The sequence below is a fragment of the Diceros bicornis genome, chromosome 21, assembly GCF_020826845.1.
Source record: "Diceros bicornis minor isolate mBicDic1 chromosome 21, mDicBic1.mat.cur, whole genome shotgun sequence".
Taxonomy (NCBI): Eukaryota; Metazoa; Chordata; class Mammalia; order Perissodactyla; family Rhinocerotidae; genus Diceros; species Diceros bicornis.
The window spans coordinates 5897829-5920277 of NC_080760.1; the positions used below are offsets into that span (position 1 = coordinate 5897829).

General features: G+C 39.9%; 1 protein-coding gene across 8 annotated transcripts in view; it reads right to left on the reverse strand.

Moving 5' to 3' along the window:
- Positions 1-5195: 5195 nt before the first annotated feature.
- Positions 5196-22449, reverse strand: part of LOC131419429 (ral guanine nucleotide dissociation stimulator-like) — a 303875-nt gene continuing 286621 nt past the window's right edge. For 4 of the 8 annotated variants that reach the window (XR_009223224.1, XR_009223223.1, XR_009223222.1 and 1 more), the window contains 4 exons: positions 21109-21230; positions 19978-20155; positions 15544-15712; positions 5196-6449 (listed from right to left, as the gene is read on the reverse strand). The gene's annotated coding sequence lies outside the window, so the exon portion shown is untranslated. Of the gene's footprint in view, positions 6450-7743; positions 7820-15450; positions 15713-16171; positions 16255-19977; positions 20156-21005; positions 21231-22449 lie in introns of those variants that run through there. The other 4 variants (XM_058564498.1, XM_058564500.1, XR_009223221.1 and 1 more) reach the window with 4 other exon arrangements.

Genomic DNA, 22449 nt, shown 5'->3' on the forward strand with positions numbered 1-22449 from the left:
CCTGTAATTTTCTTTCTTTGTATTGTCTTTGTCTGGTTTCGGTATCAGGGTGATGTTGGCCTCGTAGAATGATTCAGGAAGTGTTCCATCTTCCTCTATTTTTTGGAATAGTTTGAGGAGGATGGGTATTAAATCTTCTTTGAATGTTTGGTAAAATTCACTGGAGAAGCCATCTGGTCCTGGACTTTTATTTTTTGGGAGGTTTTTGATTACTATTTCAATCTCTTTACTTGTGATTGGTCTATTCAGATTCTCCATTTCTTCTTGGTTCAATTTTGGGAGGTTGTATAAGTCTAAGAATTTATCCATTTCTTCTAGATTGTCCGATTTGTTGGCATATAATTTCTCATAGTATTCTCTTATAATCCTCTGTATTTCCATGGTATCCGTTGTAATTTCTCCTCTTTCATTTCTAATTTTATTTACTTGAGCCTTTTCTCTTTTTTTCTTAGTTAGCCTGGCTAAGGGTTTGTCTATTTTGTTTATCTTCTCAAAGAACCAACTCTTTGTTTCATTAATCCTTTCTACTGTTTTTTTGGTCTCAATATCATTTATTTCTGCTCTGATTTTTATTATTTCTCTCCTTCTGCTGGCTTTGGGCTTTGTTTGTTCTTCTTTTTCTAGTTCTGTTAGGTGTAATTTAAGGTTGCCTATTAGGGCTTTTTCTTGTTTGTTAAGGTGGGCTTGTATCGCTATGAGTTTCCCTCTCAGGACCGCTTTTGCTGCATCCCATATGGTTTGATATGGCATGTTATCATTTTCGTTTGTTTCCAGATAGTTTTTGATTTCTCCTTTAATTTCATCAATGATCCATTGGTTGTTCAGTAGCATGTTGTTTAATCTCCACATTTTTGTCACTTTCCCAGTTTTTTTTTCCTGGTTCATTTCCAGTTTCATAGCCTTATGGTCTGAAAAGATGCTTGTTATGATTTCAATCCTCTTAAATTTATTGAGGCTTGCTTTGTTTCCCAACATATGGTCTATCCTAGAGAATGTTCCATGCGCGCTTGAGAAGAATGTGTAGTCAGCTGTTTTTGGGTGGAGTGCTCTGTATATGTCTACTAGGTCCATCTCGTCCAGTTTTTCATTTAAGTCTAATATTTCTTTATTAACTTTTTGTCTGGATGATCTATCCATTGCTGTAAGTGGGGTGTTAAGATCCCCTACTATTATTGTGTTGTTGTTGATTTCTCCTTTTAGGTTTGTTAATAGTTGTTTTATGTACATTGGTGCTCCTATGTTGGGTGCATATATATTTATAAGTGATATGTCTTCTTGATGGAGTGTCCCTTTTATCATTATATATTTCCCTTCTTTGTCTTTCTTAACCTGTTTTATCTTGAAGTCTACTTTGTCTGATATGAGTATGGCAACACCTGCTTTCTTTTGTTTGCCATTAGCTTGGAGTATTGTCTTCCATCCTTTCACTCTGAGCCTGTGCTTGTCTTTAGTGCTAAGATGTGTTTCCTGAAGGCAGCATATTGTTGGGTCTTGCTTTTTAATCCATCCTGCCACTCTGTATCTTTTGATTGGAGAGTTCAATCCATTTACATTTAGGGTAATTATTGAAATATGAGGGTTGAATGTTGCTGTTTTGTCACTTATTTTCTGGTTCTTTTGCATTTCCTTTGTTTCTTGTCCCATTTGTTTTGGACTGCCAATTCAGTTTGGTTGTTCTGTCTTATGATTCTTCTAGTTTTCTCTTTGTTTATCATATGTGGTTTTAATTTGATTATTTGTTTAGTGGTTACCTTGAGGTTTGGGCAAAAAATCTTCTGTATGAGATAGTCCATTATCTGATAGCCTCCTATTTCCTTATACTAAGTCAATTCAGTCACTTTCCTCTTCCCCTTCTAAGTTGCTCTTGTTATACCTTATTCTATCTTGTGTTGTGGCTGTGTGTTTACAGTGATGAGGTTAAATTTATTTTTGGTGAATTTCTTCCTTTGATCTTTGAGTTTAGTATTTAAGTGGTTGCTAACCTATTCCGGTAAAGATCTACTATTTCTCTGATTTTGTCTGCCTACTTTTCTCCTTACTCCAAGCTTTGTGTTCCCTTTCTCTTCTTGTTTTCGGGCCTGAGGGCCTTCTTGAGTATTTCTTGTAGTGGCGGTCTCGTGGCCATGAACTCCCTTAGCTTTTGTTTATCTGGGAGAGTTACTATTTCTCCATCATATTTGAAGGATATTTTTGCTGGATAGAGTATTCTTGGCTGAAAGTTTTTGTCTTTTAGTATTTTGAATATATCATTCCAGTCTCTTCTAGCCTGAAAAGTTTCTGTTGAGAAATCCGCTGAGAGCCTGATGGGAGTTCCTTTGTACGTTATTTTTTGTTTTTGTCTAGCTGCCCTTAATATTGTTTCTTTGTCGTTGACCCTGGCTAGCCTTACCACTAGGTGTCGTGGTGAAGGCCTTTGTCTGTTAATATATATAGGAGTCCTGTTGGCTTCGCTTACTGGTATTTCCTGCTCCTTCCCCAGATTTGGGAAATTTTCAGCTATTATTTCCTTGAATAGGCTCTCTGTTCCTCTTTCCCTCTCCTCTCCCTCAGGAATACCTATAATTCTTATGTTACATTTTCTAATAGAGTCCGATATTTCTCGGAGTCTTTCTTCATTTCTTTTTAGTCTTAGTTCTCTCTCTTCTTCCATCTGGAGTATATCTGTATTCCTATCCTCTAAAGTACTAATTCTTTCCTCCATATTGTCAGCTCTGTTCTTTAAAGATTCCAGATTCTCCTTTATCTCCTCCATTGTGTTCTTCATCTCCATCAGCCCTGATAGGTTTTTCTTTATGATTTCAATCTCTTTTGTGAAGAAACTCCTAATCTCATTGAATTGTTTGTCTGTGTTGTCTCGTATTTCGTTGAGTGTTTTTATGATAGCTATTTTGAAATCTCTGTCATTTAGTTTATGGATTTCTGTGTCTTCGGGGTTGATTTCTGGTTGCTTGTCATTTTGTTTCTGGTCTGGTGATTTCATATATTTTTGCATTGTGGTTCCTGTGTTGGTTTTGGTTTTCCTCATCCTGGAAGTCTCTGGTTGCACTTTCCACCTGCCGCCACTGTGTGGTGGTGAAGGGCTGTGTAGTCTAAGCCCCCTGCGCTCTGCCCCAGTTTTTCTGCTGCGATCCGCAGTTTTGTTTTGTTTTGTTTTGTTTCTTTTCCCCACTGCGATCCACGGGTCCAGTCCAATTTATTCAGGTCTGCCTCGGACCGCTAGATCTGGTTGAGCTGCAGACTCCGGGTTGTGGGGAGGGGGGAGCTCTCTCTTTTGCCCTCTGGGTCCCTGACGTGGGAGGCTTCTCGTTTGCCCCTCTTTATCCGCTCTCTGGGTTGCTCAGATGTTGATGGTAGCCCTGTGGCTCCTCTGAGCCCTCTGTGCGGGAGTTTCCCACTGGTTGAGAGCGCCCGAAGAGCTGCAGTTTCCCGCCGAGGGCCGCCCCTCCCCCCTCTCTGGGAGCCGCGCGGACCGGATCGCTGATCTGATGGGGAGGGAGCGGAGTTCTCCTTACCTCTCCCCACTTCCTCCGGGGGCCCAGCACGTTCCGCTTTCAGATGTGCGGCAGTGTGGATCCCTCCGCTCCAGCTTTTGACTGTCTGGGATTCCGTTGTTTGTCTGTGGCTGTTACTTTTGTTGTATTTTTTGGGGGAAGAATTCACGGGAAAGCTCACTCCGCCATGATGCTGACGTCACTCCCCTATTTATTTTAATTTTTATAGTGAGAATCTTAGTGTTGGGTAAACTGCTGCACAATTACTGGAAATGCTGAGAGTCATTTGGAAAAGTGTAGAAGTCGAAAGAGAATGTAAAGTACATTTCTCCAATGTCAAGTCCTTTGAGCCTCTGTCTAGTTGTACCTTGAAGAGATGGAAGATTAAGTACCAGCAAAGGACACAAGAGAACAGGCTGCCAACTTGAGAGCTTCCCACTGACCACAGAATGCCTGGCAGACGCTTGGAGATGTCGGGGGAAGAGGGAGAATCTCTTTCTGCCCTTTCCCTTAAGGTTCTTATGGCTGGCCAAATAATCAACAAGACAGGTTAGCAGGAGAAAATAATACCAAGTTTAATAACATGTATACATGGGAGAAAGCAGGGACACTGCGTTTCTCAACACAATAGCAGAAATTCTCGTCTTAAATACCATTTTCAGCCAATGACAAAGGAGGATTTTGGGGGTGGGGGGAGTCAGTTACAGGAGATTACCACTAAAGCACAATAAACAAGAGTAAGGTTTATTATGTAGCTCAAGGCCTCATCTTCCACATTGATAAGTCACTAGAAATGAGCTCATCCCCCTCTCTTCCCAATACAGAGAGGGAGATACTTTTACGAATGGAGACTTCCCTTGTAAATGATTGTCTGGCAACTCCTCGCAGGGCCATCCAAAGAATGTGGCCAGAGAGACAGAACTCCCGATAAGATGGGCTTGTTGGTGCCTTTTCTATTGTAACCTCTATCCTACATTATCTTTATAGCAGTCATGATAGATCTGTTCTAGGAAGGAGCCACCATGTCAAATTCTTTAGGCAGTTAGTGGGGGAGGTCAAATGTCCCTAGAGAAAACAACCAAGGTAAAGAGACAGATTTCAGGGTGGCCAAATCTTGATCTCCCACAGAGATTAAATCTGGGCTTTGTCTATGGGTGGACCCTGAAAGGAGGATTTTGCTTAAATGACCAGAGAATACACAACCATTTTTCTTGATAATAAGTAATACTTACCATGTAAATTTCTTCATAAATCTCTGAATAAAATAAAAATATATAACCCATATAGATATAAACTCTTACTGACAAACCCCACAGCCTTCTCTAGAGAGCCCAACAGAAAATGTCTCAGCTGACTGTGAATTGGTCTTCTCTAAAAGCCAGCCAGCCCTTCACTGATAGCCCTGGATAAGGAAGGGCAGATAAAATTCTTTGAAGATGTTTAGCTGAATTCAGAAGCAAAAATCCTACCTCCAGTTGGCTCCTCTGTGAGAATGGATGGCCGGCCTTATTTCACAGGCTGGGCAGCTGAGGATTCAGATGAGCTTATTTGCCCTGTTCCCCAGGGATGCAAAAGGAGGAATGTGACATTCATTCAGGGCTGAGATTTTGCACGTAAAGATAGTGTTGTCGGGATAGAGGGAGAATCTCCCTCTGCCCTTTTCCTTAAGGTTCTTATGGCTGGCCAAATAATTAACAACACAGGTTAGAAGGAGAAAATAATACCAAGTTTAATAACATGTATGCATGGGAGAAAGCAAGGACACTGCGTTTCTCAACACAATAGCAGAATTCTCATCTTAAATATCATGTTCAGCCAATGACAAAGGAAGTTGTTGGGGGTGGGGGGAGTCAGTTACAGGAGATTACCACTAAAGCACAGTAAACAAGAGTGAGGTTATTATGCAGATTTAAGGCCTCACCTTTTACATTGATAAGTTTCTAGAAATGAGGTCATTCCCCCTCTTCCCAATTCAGAGAGGCAGATACCTTTACAAATGGAGATTTCCCTTATAAATGTAAATGTCTGTCTGGCAACTCCTTGCAGGGCCATCCAAAGAATATGGTCAGAGACAGAACTTCTGATAAGATGGGCTTGTTGGTGTCTTTTCTATTGTAATATCTATTGTACATTATATTTACAGCCATCATGATAATAACTCCTTCCTGAAACAGATGTTTTGTTTTAAATTCTTTAGGCAGTTAGTGGGGGAGGTCAAATGCCCTCAGAGAAAACAACCAAGGTAAAGAGATAGATTTCAGGGTGGCCAAATCTTGATCTTCCACAGGGTCATAGAAGGGAATAAAGATTTCAGCAAATTGGTTTTTTGTTCTCTACAGAGGAAGTAATTTAAGAAGATAGTCTCTCACTCCAACTTCTCTTCCCTGTTCTCTATCTGTAATATCGCTGTAAAAATTCTCTCTGCAAAAATTTCAGTCTTTTTTATTTGCAGTCTATTATCATCTTTACGAATTCTTTGACTACACCACCTTCTTGGCACCACAGCGCTAGCCATTGAGATATTATTATAGATTCAGTTTTGCAATTTCATCCTCTTATCTCTATTTCCTCTGCCATTTCTTAGTTTTAGTTCTTATTGTATCTTATGCTTGAAAACATTTCAAGCTTACAGAGTATATCAGTTCTTTATCTTCTCAACTTTTTATTATCTAAGTGCCCTCAAATATCACTTTTTTTAAAAAAGAAGTGAAATAGATAATAGAACAATATATTGTAATAAATTGACCACTTATAAAATTAAGTTCAACCTGCAATCCCTCCCCACTTAACAGCGACCATCTTTTATAACTCACCATGCTTTAGTTTGGGCAGGGTCAGTTTATCAATGATTTCTGGATGTTTTAAACCACATGAGACAAATACAGTGTAAGGTAAAATTGTTACTCTTGCAGAAGTTGTAGAATATCCTGATGGTTATGGAAGTTGGTGGCGGAGAACCTGAATCATATGAAAAGTAGTTGATTAATTAGCACCTGACAGAATTTGTTAATTTGGTAAGGACAATAATAAGACATAAATGTTGAAACGATAACTTTGCATATCAGAGTATTGTCAAAGGCCACTGGGGAAATTCATAATATTCTCAAATACCACAAAAAATGACCACTTTTTCATAAAAGATGTCATACATGATGGCACCATATACTTCTGTCAGAAAATTTGCAATGAAAGAAATTAAGACTTGAGTCATTTTAATTTTAACTATTTGTTTCTGCTTACTATTAGGTTAAAAAACCCTTTTAGAAATAAAGTGATAAGGGATGTACTTGCTTAATTTTTATTTTTTTTTAAGAAAAAGTCTTTTTCACATTTTAAAAAAATATTTATTTGTATTTATTTTATGCTGAATTTATTTGTGTGCCCAAAGCCTTTTTTTAATTAACTACCACCAATTCTTTTCAAACTCTTTCAAAAAGTTGAAGAGGAGAGAATACTTCTAAAGTCATCCTATGGAGTTAGCACTACCCTGATATGAAAGCCAAAGACACTAAGAGAAAAGAAAACTACAAGTCAGTATCTTTGAGGAATATTGATACAAAAATCCTCAATAAAATAATAACTAACCAGATTCAGCAGCATATTAAAAGGATTATACATCATTTTAAGTGGGATTTATTTCTGGAATACAAGGATGTTTCAATATATGAAAATTAATCAATGTAATAAAGCACATTAACAGAAAGAGGGAAAAAAACACAGGATCATCTCAATGGATGCAGAAAAAGACTTGACAAAACTAAACATGTTTTCATGTTAAAAACACGAGAAAACTCTTAGAGTAAAAGGAAGCTACTTCCACATAATAAAAGCCAGATATAGAAATACACAGAGAACATCGTATTCAAGGGAGAAAGACTGAAAGCTTTTCTTCTAAGATCAGGAAAAAGGCAAGAATGCCCACTGTCACCATTTCTATTCAACATGGTATTAGATGTTCTAGCCAAAGCAATTAGGCAAGAAAAAGAAAGCAATAGCATCCAAATTGGAAAGGAAGAAGTAATATTATATTTGTTTACAAATAATATCTTATATGTTGAAACCCCTAAAAATTCCACGAAAAAATTTTTAGAACTGATAAATTCTGCAGAGTAGTGGAACACAAAATCAACATGAAAAAATTAGTTGTTCTTCTATACATTAATAATAAGTAATCTGAAAAAGAAATTTAAAAACTTTACATTTTTATTTACAATATCATCAAAAAGAGAAAAATACTTAAGAATCAACTTACTCAAGGAGGTAAAAATTCCAATGATGTTTTTTGCACAAATAGAAAAATCTATCCTAAAATTCATATGGACTCTCAAGGGACCTTAAATAGCAAAAAGAATGTAGAAAAAGAAGAACAATTTAGAGAAGTCACACTTCCTGATTTCAAAACTTACTACAAAGTAATCAAAACAGTGTGGTACTGGCATAAATACACACAATATACTAATGAAATAGTATAGAGAGCCCAGAAATAAACCTTTGCATATATGGTCAAATGATTTTTGACAAGGGTGCAAAGACCATTCATTGGAGAAAGGATAAGTTTTTCAACAAATAGTGATGGGAAAACTAGATGACCACATGCAAAAGAATGAGATTGGACCCTTACCTTACACCGTATACAAAAATTAACTCAAAATGGATCAAAGATATAATGTTAGAGCTGAAGCTATAAAATCCTTAGAAGAAAACACAGAGTAAAAGCTGCATGTCATTGGGTCCAAAGGCCATTGCAAACAATGATTTCTTTCATCTGACACCAAAGACATAAGCAACAAAAAAAAACCAACAAATTGGACTTCATCAAAATGCAAAAGTTTTCTGTATCACAAGATACTATTAACAAAGTAAAAAGGCAACCCACAGAATGGTTGAAAATATTTGCAAATCACATATCTGATAAGGGATTAATATCTAGAATATATAAAGAACTCCCACAACTCAACAATAAAAAAACAATCCAATTTAAAAATGCACAAAGGATTTGAATAGACATTTCTCCAAAGACATAAAATGGCCAGTAAACACGTGAAAAGATGCTCAACATCACTAAGTATCAGGAAAATGCAAAATAAAACCACATTGAGATACCTCTTCACACACATTAGAATAGTTTTATTATCACAAAATCAGAAAATAACAAGTGTTGGCAAGGATTTTGAAAAATTGGAACCCTTGTGCTTGGATGGTGAGAATATAAAACTGTGGAAAACAGTATGGCAGTTCCTTCAAAAATGAAAAATAGAATTACCATATGATCTAGAAATTCTACCTATGGGTTCTGAAATAACAGAAAATATATTTATGGATCTCTGTCTCCAGTTCCTGGCACAGAGCTCCTAAAATCCTTGTAATTTCCTAAATGATAAGTAAGAACACTAGGAGCATCTCTTGTTCTAATATTTGTCTTTGACCCCATCCCTGACACAGAGCTCCTAAAACCCTTGTAATTTCCTAAGTGATAAGAACACTAAGAGAATCATTTCTTCTATTGAGGCAACTCTGGGTGGGCTCCTGGATGGCTCCTGGATGGGGGCTGGTCACCGGAAAGACCAAGCCCCGATTAGTAGCTTGGAATTTTTAGTCCTATCCCTTATCCTCCAGAGAGGGGAGAGAGGCTAGAAACTGAGTTAATAATTGATCATGCCTACGTGAGGGAGCCTCCATAAAAATCCCAATAGAATGAGTTTCAGAGAGCTTCCAGATTGGCAATGACAAGGAGTGCTTGGAGAGTGGTGCACCTGGAGATGGCATGAAAGCTCTGTGCCCCTTCTCCATACCTTTTCCTATGCACCACTTCCATCAGGCTGTTCTTGAGTTATATCCTTTTATAATAAACTGGTGATCTAGTAAATGTTTCTCTGAGTTTTGTGAGCCACTCTAGCAAATTAATCAAACCCAAGGAGGATGTTGTGGGAATCTCTGGTTTACAGTCACTCAGTCAGAAGTACAGGTAACAGCCTGGGCTTGTAACTGGCATCTGAAGTAGAGGTGAGGTTGGGTGGGTGTGCAGTCTTATAGGACTGAGCCCTTAAACTGTGGAATCTGATGTATCTCTGGGTTGACAGCATCAAATTGAGTTGAATTATCTTACAACCATCTGGCATTCCCAGAATTGCTTGTTGGAGGTGTGGGGAACCCTCCCACATGTGAAAAAATGAATCTCAGAACACCATATATGGGTATAAACCCAAAAGAACTGAACGCATATATAAAGACATATACGTACACCCGTGGTCTTAACAGCATTATTCAAAATAAGCAGAAGCTGGAAGCAGGCCAGGTGTCCATAAATGGATGAGTTGACAAAAATTGTTGTGTAAAACACAGTGGAATACCATTCACCCTTAAAAAGGATGGAATTCTGACACATGTTATGACATGGATGAACCTTGAGGACTTTATGCTAAGTGAAGTAAAGCCAGACACAAAAGGAAAAATACTGCATGATTCCACTCATATAAGGTACTTAGAGTAGTCAAATTCATAGGAATAGAAAGGAGAATGGTGGTTCCCAGGCAGGGTCAAGAGGGAGGGACAACAGGGAGTTGTTGCTTAATGGGCACAGAGTTTCAGTGCAAGGTGGAAATAGATCTGTGGATGGTTAGAGGTTATCACTACACAGTTATGTGAATGTACTGAATGTCACTGAACTGTACACTTAAAAATGGATAAAGTGGTCAATTTCATGTTATGCATATTTTATGACCATCTAACAACATTAATTATTTTCAACAAATGAACTAACACTAGCTACATGCAATAGCATGGATGAATATCACAACCATAATGCTGAATAAAAGAAATTATATTCAAAAGGCTATATACTTTATAATTCCATTTATATAAAATGCAAAAAAGAAACAAAAGCGAGGTCTAGCTTCCAGTACTAGTGGAGTAGCTTGTTGAACTAACACTCTCACAGATAACAATGATAAAATCTGCATGAAATATTATATATATTTATATAGAATCATGTATCTATATGTAATACACATATAATAAATGTGTATATGTATGTATGCATAAATCTCTTCCAAAGGCAAGCAAAACTGAAGGGGAGTCTTCCCTTGAATCATGGGAATTTTACCAGGAGATATTTGCAAGCTTGAGTTTTTTGCCTCAAAGCATTCCAAAATCTGTACATGGCCCAGACGGGAAAAACTATAATATTACTTGTAATGTTAGAGGATGTATTTTGGGGCTGACAGAGTAGCCGGAAAGTTAGGGGAGAAATTCTGGAAGGGAGGGAACCACAAAGAGGAAAATCTTAAAATATGTATGAAAGTCTGCCCCCCACACACACAGCAAATTGGCAGATCTTTGAACAACACACTTGCAGGGTAGGCCCCAGAGGGCGTAGTGTAAAAACAGCAGTTGGAAGATGAAAGAACTGAATGAGGATTTCAGCTATGCCCATTGTAAAGGAGATAGGATTGGAGTTTCAGTCCAGCCAAGTTAACTCTCTGCTAGAAAAATAACAACACTCTTCACAGGGATACAATAGAATCCAGAGTCTCTATAACTATCATCCATGGTTTCTAGTACATAATTTTAAAAATCATGAGATTTGAAGAAATAGGAACATATAATCCATATACGACCAAAGTGGGCAGTAGAAACTATTCCCAAGGTGTTGCAATTAGCAGACAAGGATGAGAAAACAGCTTTTATAAAGATGATCATGGTGGTAAAGAAAAATATTCTCATAATGAATGAACAGATGTAGAAATTCAGCAGAGAAATGGAAATTACAAAAAAGAACCAAATAGGAGGATGAAATACAGAAAATATTTTTGAGTTTACTGGTAGATTAGAAACAGTAGAAGAAACATGAATATAGAGCAATAGAAATTATCCAGTCTGAAGAAAAGAACATAAAAGTTTTGAGAAAAATGAAGACAGCCTTACGACCTGTGAGATGAGTGAGTCCCCATCAGAGAGGGGAGAGACAAAAAATTAAATGAAGCAGAAAGGCAAATCAATGAGTAATAGCATAAAACTTCCAAAATTTGGTGAAAAATCTAAAATTTTAGATCCAAGAAAGTCAGGAAACACACAAAATAAAATACAAAATAAAACCGTACCTGGGCACATGATAGTCAAGCTGCTAAAATCCAAAGATAAAAAGAAAATCTTGAAAGCAGTCAGGGAAATACATATGTACAGGGGAAGACATTACATACAGGGAGAAATAATGTGACTGATGGATGATATATTATCAAAAACAAAAGAGACAAATCAACAACAAAATGACATCTCTCAAGTGCAGAAAGAAAACCCAAAAGTCAACACAGGATTTTATATTTAGCAGAACTCACTTTCAAAAAGGAAGCAGAAGCCACAATAAGATACCACACACCTATTAGGTGGCTAAAATAAAAAATAAATTTGCAACTACAGAGTGCTGGTGAGGACTAGGAGTAACTAGAACTGGGAATGCTACATGATAGTTGCATTCGGAAAACACTTAACAGGTTCTTATAAAGTTAAACATACACTTATTATATGACTCAGATATCCCACTCCTAGAGATTTACTGAAGCAAATTGAAAACTAATGTTTAAACAAAACTCTTTGCATGAATCTTCATAGCCATTTTATTCATAATTGTGAAAAGCCGGCAACAAACTAAATGTCCTTCATCAGGTGAATGGAGAAAGAAACTGTGGTGCATCAGTACATTAGAATACTACTTGGCAATAAAAAGGATAAACTCTTGATTCACACAACAACAAGGATTAATCTTGGATGCATATCTCTAAGTGAAGGAAGCCAGATTCAAAAGGCTATATAGTATATGATTCCATTTACATGACTTTCTAGAAAAGACAGCATTACAGGGATGGAAAATGATCAATGGTTGCCGAGGAATGGAGTGGGGGAAGGGGTTGACTACAAAGAGACAGTATGAGAGAATTTTGGGAGTGAAAGAAACAGCGCTGTGTGGTACCGTGGACGTGGATACATGACCGTAAAGTTGTCAAAACCCATACAACTGTACACCGCATAGAGTGAATTTTACTCTGCAAATTTTAAAAATCAATCAGGATGCTGGGGAACTCAGATGGAATGCAGTGACAAATGTACCTCACTGTATTACAAGCATGTGACATAACCACACAGAAGGGGTGGGGATGAAAGGTCCTGACCGAAGTAACTTTGGAAGACAGTGTTTTGATGGGATACTGTAAAACTAAAGTACTGTACAAAAACATTGTACTCTAGGTGGTAAATTTGTTTTTCATAAGGGTATGGATTAGCGATTCTGAAACTAGTTGACACATTAGTAAATATATTGTAGATAACTGGAGTTAAGTTTCTCACTGTTGGTGAAAGAAGTTACAAATAAACAAAAGGAGAATGCTGGAATAAACTCTGTGGTGCTGGATTGGAGTTGGAAGTATCAGTATGAATACATGTCTCTTTTAATATATCTATCCAGATAGATAGATAGATTGATAGATTGATATATCGATAGGTAGATGTGTATACCTGAGTTTACATTCATACATACATTTCCAAGCTCTGCTGAGAGGGTCTAGAAGCAGTGACACCCTCGTATCAATGGTCACACCTAGCTCCCACATTTTGGTTTCTAAATATCATTCTTCAATAAAAAGAACCAGGTTTTCTTGGAGAAATGGCTAATTCAAATCTGGGGATGGGAAATACAATATGAGCCTGGAGCTTCTTGTAGTGCCAGAAAGTAGGAAAGTGCTTTCAAAAAAAACCACAGAAAATGATGAGATGTGTCAAAAGGAATCAATCTGGGCTGGCCCTGTGGCTTAGCGGTTAAGTGAGCGTGCTCCGCTGCTGGTAGCCTGGGTTTGGTCCCGGGCGCGCACCACTTCTCTGGCCATGCTGAGGCCACGTCCCACATACAGCAACTAGAAAGATATGCAGCTATGACATACAACTATCTACTGGGGATTTGTGGGGAAAAAATAAATAAATAAAATCTTTAAAAAAAAAACCAAAAGGAATCAATCTTAAAGACTTCTCAACGGCTCAAGCTGGAAAACTGGGAGCAACAAAATAAATAATGGTAGCATTGGATTATTACCCAGAGAATAAAATAAATATCCATGAGTCTATACTGATATAAAGAAGATTAAATAAGAAAGGAAGAAAGAAGAAAAGGGGGGGAGAAGAAAGAGAGAAAGACAGGAAGAAGGCAGGGAGAGGGAGGGGGGAATCTTCCTCACAGAATTCCAAATAATAAACGCGGCTGGATAGCATGAAATAGAAAATCGCCACTAGAACACCACAGTAATAATTACTGTGGGCAAGACTGACTGATGAATGCAAAAACTGTGAGTGAAACTTAGAGAAGAAACAGTACATTTGCAGATCCTCGAAGCATTTCCCTCCCAATACTTAACATTTTTCTCTTAATTTCTTTAAAAGACCTATGACTATTTAAAGAAAAATCATAACACTGTATTGTGGGATTTATAACACGGGTAGATGTAAAATTTATGACAACATAGCACAAAGGACAGACAGAGGTAAATGGAACTGTTCTGTAGCAAGGCTCCCATATTTTACATTGATTAAACTGGTGCACTATTGAGTCTAGGTAGGCTGTGATATGTTAAAGATGCATATTGTAATCTGGATCAACCACTAAAAACTGCAAAGGTGTGTCACTTAAATGCTAATAAAGGAATTAAACAGCATACAAAAAGGGTTTGTACAAGAATGTTCACAGGAGATGATCTGCACTTCCCCAGGAGGAAGACGAGCCCACTTCGGGGCATCCACAGAGCAGAACGCCCTCAGCCGTGCTGAGGAGCAAACGCTGACACACACGTGCTGGGTGAATCTCATCTACCTCGTGCCGAGGGATGCAAGCTAGACAGAAAACAATACATGTGGGCTGATTTCTGCCAAGATGAACCTATGGTGAAAAAAACAGAACAGTGGTTGCCTCAGGGGAAGGAAAAAATTGCCTGGGAAGGAACAGGAAGGAGTTTTCTGGGGGTGAAGGAAATACATTATTCTTAAAGGGGTGAAGGTTATATGGGCATGTTTATTTGCTAAAACTGTACGATTGAGATTTGTGCCTTTCAGTGTGTGTACATCTTACCTCCCCACACACGCAAAAAGGACTAAAAGAATAATAAACTGAGGTGAGAATGGGATGGAGTCTGGATAAAACAAAAATGGCAGATGATTAATAGTTGTTGAAGTTGGGTGATGGGCCTACTATGCTATTTTGTTTATTTTGTATATTGTTTAAATTTTCCTGTAACAAAACACTTGTATAAGAAGACAAACTCGATATACAGTGTTTGCTGGTAAGATATTGGTTACCTTTGGGGAGGAAGGAGGGAGAAAGGGATTGTCGGGGCCTGAATGAAGCTGGTGCTAGTTCTTGGTCACACAAGTGTGTTGACTTTGTAATAATTTTTTGAGGTTTACACGGATGACCTCTGCATATATTTCTGTATGCATGTTATACATCAATAAACACTTTAAATCCTGCATATTTGCACAAAGATAAACTCAATATCTGAGAACAACAGCTGAGTTTTGTTTTAAAGTGGAACACATTCACTCATGACACCATTAGATGGATTTTAATACTCCCAAGTATCTATTAATGCCCTCACCCTTCCTTGGCGCCCTAGGTCTTTCCATTTTTGCCTCAATTTGGCAAGTGGCATGGCTTTGAGTTTTTATGATGCAATCTTTTTCCATCAACGTCCACCCCCATAATGATGCTCACCAAGGCCTTGACATCTAGCACAGTGCAGTGTTCACAGCAATCACTCAAGACCTGTGGGACTGGGTTGAATGAGGAAGAAAACAAGGAGCAATGATGTTCATAACTTATGTCTAAGTGTCATATCGTGACTTAGGAAATTGGTAGGATTTTTCGATAGATTTGCTATGCCTTCTAATTTTTTCTATTTAAAACAATGGGAAATAGGGTCTCAGAGACAGTCTGACATTTCAGGCACAGATTACTGACAACTATTAATGGTATATGACTTTCCCACCTCATCTTAGTTTTAAGTTTTTAATTCCTTACCTTGGAAATGACCTAACTTTGCTTTTTCTAAATCTTGTAGTAGTACTGATGCTCCAGAAAGTCGGGCCACGGATATTCTGCTGTTGTGCATCCTCTCTGCAAAGAAGTGGAGCTGTGCATCCACCAGTCTGAGAAGCATGTGGTGCTGTAGTATTTGGAGTCAGAGTAGCTAAATGGAAAAATAACTTCAGAGAGTTATCACCATAACCCCCAACAGCAACAAAGTATTTTGCTTAATTATTTTGTGATTCTGAGGTTATATTTAAAAAGGGATATTAAAACTGGTGGCCAAGGAGCCAGCCCTATAGTAGAGCAGAAATTGAATATTACCTTCCTACAAAAACTTCCCTGACATTGTGGGAAGGACCAACGGGAAGTTTCAGTGCTGTTGCCTGTGTTAATGAGGCCACGAGGTCCACACTGGGATAAGGAAGTCCAGTGAACAAGCCTGTGTGCAGCGTTGGAGAAGGGGCGTGCGTGTGGTCCCCTGAAGTGGCTTAGGAGTCACTTACCAGTGCACCTAAGTTTCCCGTCTGTATATGCAGGAATTGGGGCTGTCCAATGTGATGTTTTCTCCTTTTTATGACATGGCTCACGGCAGTCCTTCTAAGACTCCTGACGAAGGTATGGGCCCTTCAGGCAGGCGGGGTCCAAAGGGAGGATCTCTGCAGCGACCCTGACCACAGGGTCCAGAGGGAGGATCATGGCAGCCTGGAGGGATGGAGGGGATAGTAGGACAAGTGGTCTTGAAAAGGCAAATTCCAGGATTCCAGTCACCCGGTATTTCCATTTTAGATATTGAATTTACATTTCAAATACTGGCCAGGGAGCTTCAAGGAGGGCTGCAAGCATCCTCAGCAACAGCCAGGCTGGTGAGCCCCACCCCTACCTGAGTACCGGCCTCAAGGGATGCAGCCCAACCACGCTGCGCATACTCCAGGCGGTGGGCAGGGCATGGAGGGTGGGCAAGGTAGAGAGAAGAGGCATGATAGAGGGTGGGGTGGACAAGGAGAGGAGTGGGGCCCAGGGGTGGAGGGACAAGGAGGGAGTTGGGGCCCCTAGCAGTGCATGCTGGGAGCTTTTGTTTCTCAACCGTTCCCGGCTGGGAGCTTGCAGGACTACAGGACTACAACTCCCGGGATGCTCTGGGCACGGGGCAGTGCCTAGTCCTGAGGGGAGGAGCAAGGAGGTGTGCTCTGCACTGTGGTCCTGCACCTGCTCCACGTGGACTGAGTCTCAGAGGGATGTGATGGGACGAGAAGGACCAAGGAGTTAGGAGGGTGTGGCGGCTGCATGGGCAGCCGCGGGCCTGCATCGTGCAACTGCTTTTGTCCAAAATTGAAGCCGGACTCACGTGTATTCCACACCGCCTCCCTCCGTTGCTTGATTCCTCCTCCCACCTGCATGTCTGTGGGTCTTTCCACAGCCTCCTACCTAGTCCAGGGCCAGGTGCTTCTCTAAAGTGCTTATGGGAACTAGTTTGACATCCCAGAAACTTTCCTCTGCCTGCTGCCCTCTGCCTTCTGCAGCCAAAGTGCCATCATTTCATCAGCTTTTGGGAGAAATTCGCCCTTGTGGCCCCTCTTGCAAGCACAACTTAAGAGCTTTGCAGGGTGGTAACAGTGGCTGTTGCTTGACTTTTTCGCAGATTTGGAAGTTGAGGCATCCATGAGGTTAATCATTGGTTTCCCCAGGATCCGCCAAGAGCATCGGAGAACAACCCAATTCCCAGGCAAGTATCTAATAGAACATTTTCACCAACACCTTCCAGTGCAGGGGCCTCTGAAACAGCATCCTTAAGATGAAAATAGCTTAAGCATTTTGCCATTTAGATTGATAGCCTAATCTCAGCTCAGGCCTGAGTGGCCAGTCTCTCAGGGACACGGGTGACGACTCTGATCCCTCAGGAAGAGACTGGTGGTCCAGCTTTGGGAGAGGGATGTTCAAGGTAGACAGCACTTGGGCAGCATTTGAAACCCATCAGCTTTAACATCTCTGCTTTGGATTCTGGTAAGGTTCCAGGATAAACACACCCAGGGATAGTCAGATGTACCATATTCTTTAAAAATTGTTTAGAGTAGTGAAAGGAACAGAGCATAAAATATCCTGCTTATTTGCAAAAGATGAAATGCAACCAAGACCTTGTTTTTTTCTTTTGTTTTTTGAGGAAGATCAGCCCTGAGTTAACATCCATGCTAATCTTCCTCTTTTTGCTGAGGAAGACCGGCTCTGAGCTAACATCTATTGCCAATCCTCCTCCTTTTTTTTCCCCAAAGCCCCAGTAGATAGTTGTATGTCATAGTTGCACATCCTTCTAGTTGCTGTATGTGGGACGTGGCCTCAGCATGGCCAGACAAGCGGTGCATCGGTGTGTGCCCGGATCCGAACCCGGGCCACCAATAGCAGAGCGTGCACACTTAACCGCTAAGCCACCGGGCAGGCACAAGTCCTCCTTGTTAATTTTTTTCTGCTCATTCTCTTGCCTGTACTGTACGCTTGAATGCAGAAACAAAAAACTTGAATTGCCAAATTCTTTTTTCCTGAGATTGGTAAATTAACTTAAAAGTCTTATTGAAACCTGTGGAGGAATGGTTAGCAGCTTTCATGATTTATGTCATCTCTAAAAATCTGGGCATTGATCTACATCAAAAAAAGTCCTTGTTTATATTACACATCCCAATAGGTTACATTTCTGATTCCTGAATGTGGGATATTATCAAAACAACTGAAAAACCTGGTCATGGAATCTGGACTCTGTCACTTTGTCAAGAATTTGCCTCTTTATGAATTAATGACGCATGAATTCCTTGACATTTTTGTAAATAACGGAAGAGAAACTCTGTAGTGTCTCTGAATGTGGCAAGACGGGGAATTCTCATTAGACTACATCCTTGGGTTCTTCTCTCGTGTTCAATAGGCCCGGATGATAGTCTGTGTGGTCAGGTGCAGCGCCACTCCCTCAGCCCCCAGTGTTCCATCCTATTCTGGCCTGTGCCTTCTTCAGGGGGTTCTGATTACACTCGTCCACAAGGGTTGGAAAGAGACATTGTAACATGAGGATATTCATCATCTTATTTTATTTTATTTTTTTAGATTTTATTTATTTTTTTCCCCCCAAAGCCCCAGTAGATAGTTGTCTGTCATAGCTGCACATCCTTCTAGCTGCTGTATGTGGGATGCGGCCTGAGCATGGCTGGAGAAGCGGTGCGTGCCCGGGATCCGAACCCGGGCTGCCAGCAGCAGAGTGCGCGCACCCAACCGCTAAGCCACGGGGCTGGCCCTTTTTTTTTTTTAAAGATTTTATTTATTTATTTATTTTCCCCCCAAAGCCCCAGTGGATAGTTTTATGTCATAGCTGCACATCCTTCTAGTTGCTGTATGTGGGACGCGGCCTCAGCATGGCTGGAGAAGCAGTGTGTTGGTGCGCGCCCAGGATCCGAACCTGGGCCACCAGCAGAGGAGCGCGAGCACTTAACTGCTAAGCCACGGGGCCGGCCCTCATCATCTTAAAACAAGGATTAATGGAGAGGAAAATGTCAGGGTGTGTGTGCTCCGATGCACTGCTGTTGGGGTGTGGCCGCAGTGACCACTGTGCTCCCAGCAGTCCCCACAATGGCTGTCTCAGACGTTTGATCTCCTGGTGCAACCACAGCAGCTGTTGACAGAGCTGGGCTCTTGTGGTTCAGTGTCTTCCTTCAGATTTTGTGGCTCTGACCCTCCTCTGCTCGCCGCCTTCCTATTCCTATCTGCTGCGTTGATTGCTTTTAGTTGTTTCCTAGGAGCCACTGTGTGTAACTGTATTTCACAGTGTCTTTAGGGACCCACCCTCACTACACGAGTCACTGTACAACAGCGACTTATCCTGGTGTAGCCCATGTTCATCCTCTCCAGTGGAGCTGTGAAGAACCCTGCTTACTCGGAGCTCCTCTCATTCTCATGCTGCTGGGGCTGTTATGAAGCTGAGTATCTCGTCTTTGGTCTCATCAACATTACTCTTTTCATCAATTATTCTGAAGTTGGAGACGACTTTGTTAATAATGTGGACACTGACTGTCACAGGCACTTTTATGTATCTTCCCCAACAGCTCTGTGAAGTAGGCCTGTGATTCCCATTTTACAGGGGGGGACACTGAGGCTCAGGGAGGTGGAGTAGCTTCCTTCATGCAGTGTCTTGGTACATTTTGAGTCTCCACCTGGAACTCCACCTCTCAGGTGTGTGCCCTTAGCTGGTGTTCGACTTTGTGCCTCTCTACCAGCCTCCCCAAAGACACAGGCCCCATCCTGAGTCCACTGTCTGCTTGATGGCAGTCACCCTGCACAAACAGGCCCTGGGCGGGGAGTGGACTAGTGGGCCGTGGTCCTCCAGCTTACCCTGGGAAGGTACTAGGTTTCTTGCGAGAGCTGGAGCAGTGGAAGATACTGACCGTCACTCACCTGGAAGGTTTGTTGTGTAGAAATACTTCACTGACTTTTTGCAGGTGTCGTGTCTTCTTTGTCTTCATTGCTCCTCTGGGCTTTTTCCTACAGTCCGTGCTGTGCAGTAACATACAGTACAGAGACTGGTGAACATAATGCTGTTGTCCTGCACCAAATGGTCACATCATTCATTTTTCTAATTATGAAAATACATATTGTAAAAAAAGTCACAGTACACAGATCTGTATAAAGTGAAACCCACCCCTTTCATCCCCTTCCCTGAAAGCTCACTCCCCTACTCAGAAGCCACTACTGTTAACAGGGTGGGGTTTATTCTTCTGGAAATTTCCTATGAATTTATAAATACACATAAAGTTTTTTAACATAAATTACATAACTACATCGTTTTGCTATTTGCTGTTTCCCAAATCATATATCAAAGACGTCTCCCCTTATCAGTGCACATCATTCTAACTTACCATGTTAGATGTTTTAGAGGTATTCCAAAGAACAGGAATACCATAATCTGTTTACTTCTTCTTTGATAGAAATGGGATTACATCCAGTTTCACTATTATACATAATGCTGCCGTAAGATCCTTGTGTGGAATTAATTACACTGCTATTCAACTGCTCAATTTGCTTTGTTTCCTTTTAGTCAGACACTATGACATAAGATTTTCATGGTAATTATAGGGAAATTAATTTTATCATTGAATAAATACATTTATGGGGAAACTGGACTTCAAGGTCATCCATCTCAATATTGTGGAGAAAAATCATGAAACTTAGAAGGTGTGCTCCATCACATTCTAACAAGTCATGTTAACAATTTAAAGTTGAATGTTTGAGTAGCCTCTACTGTCTCTCTTCCAAAGACGGATGACTTCTTCTTTTCTTGAAAACTGCTGACTCCAGGGGCTCTCAGTTTGGCTAGAGAGGATAAGATATTGGTGTTGTATCTGTTTCTCTTCAGCTGTAGGCTGCATCTTCTAAAGATCATAGAATTGAACATGGTCCAATTGATAGATATGATTTGAGTCAAAAATTCAAAGTAATGAACCTAAGAGAAGAATCTATAACTTGGGTTCTTAATAAAAAATTTCCTTTGATATCCTTAAGTTTCTGTGATTACTAGTAAAAACTCACCTATGGGTGAAGAGATGTAGTTCTTCTGGCAATGTCTGGCTTGAACATCCATAGGTAAGCCTGCCACACCCGTAGGTAGATTAGACTTGATCTCTTGAAGACCTCTACCCTTGGTGTTTGACCTGGGAAAAATAAGAATTTAAAAAAGCTGCTGTTATTAGCACTCAATGCTAGATGCCCATTAAAGAGTGAGTTTGATTTGGTAAACCAAAGGGAGTATAAGCAGAACAAAGTCTTTAAAATCTCTAAAATTTCAAAAAATTCTAATTTTTTAAAATATAACTCTATTTTTGCCACAGTGCAAACTGTGTATATATGAATGAAATATCCCTCTGTCCATTTCTTAACTTGTTTCCATTGATTTGATGGATTTATCCTCTAATCCGGATTCCAAGTGTGAAAGAACATCTTGGTACTTCAAAGAAAAGAAGCCATTGAAATTTGATTTTCTTTTAGCTCGACATCCTACAGGTTTGAAGAATAAATTATCATGTAATGATACAACGATTCTGAAATCTAATTGTTAATTAGAGGGGTGTAAGGGATGATTGAATGGTGTTTCATCCCCATGGTCAGGGGTATTGTACACATGGATGTGTAAACACGATTCAGGAAGCTGCTTCACCCCCGTGACATCCCTGAGAACCACAGTGCAGGAGGATCTAGGCACACAGCCATCTGCCTCGATCTCCTGGGTTACATGTAGATCCAGGGGTCTTGAGAGTGGTTTCAGAGCAGTTAACTTTTATCTATTTCCCCCCTTCCTTCTCTCCAGCTTATCTCAAACAGTCTTGACTATCATATTTTAAAGTAAGACCAATTATAGTTATTTACATGAGTTTCTTGTTCATTATTGCAGAGTAATAATCAGGCATACCATTAAATATCATTTAATTGACCTAATTAAATTTGTCGTACCTTATAATTGATTAGAACACTAAGTTTAGTTCAGAGTTTGATATTCACCAAATGTGTTGATCTGCTTACAACTGCCATGTGTCTCACTCCTCTTAGATATGTATCTTTGGCCCATCACAAGATTTTAATGAATGAAATCATCATAAATTAAGATAATGTACTGTCTTTTGGATGATAAGGAGGCATATGGGTCCATTTTGGAAATATGCCCATCTGTCTTTGCTCCCCATGGGAAGTTTCTGGTCACTAGGTCTCCAGGTGGCTTGCACAAGCCCTAGGTCTGTAATAGTTTGGTGCCTCTCCTTCTACTTGGGGTAGAAATAAAAGAGATCAGAGAGACTTATTAAAGTTTTGGTTGCATGAAGTCTTCGATGAAGAATATCCATACATATTGTTCTGGATAGCTCTCTGTTCCTAAGAGTA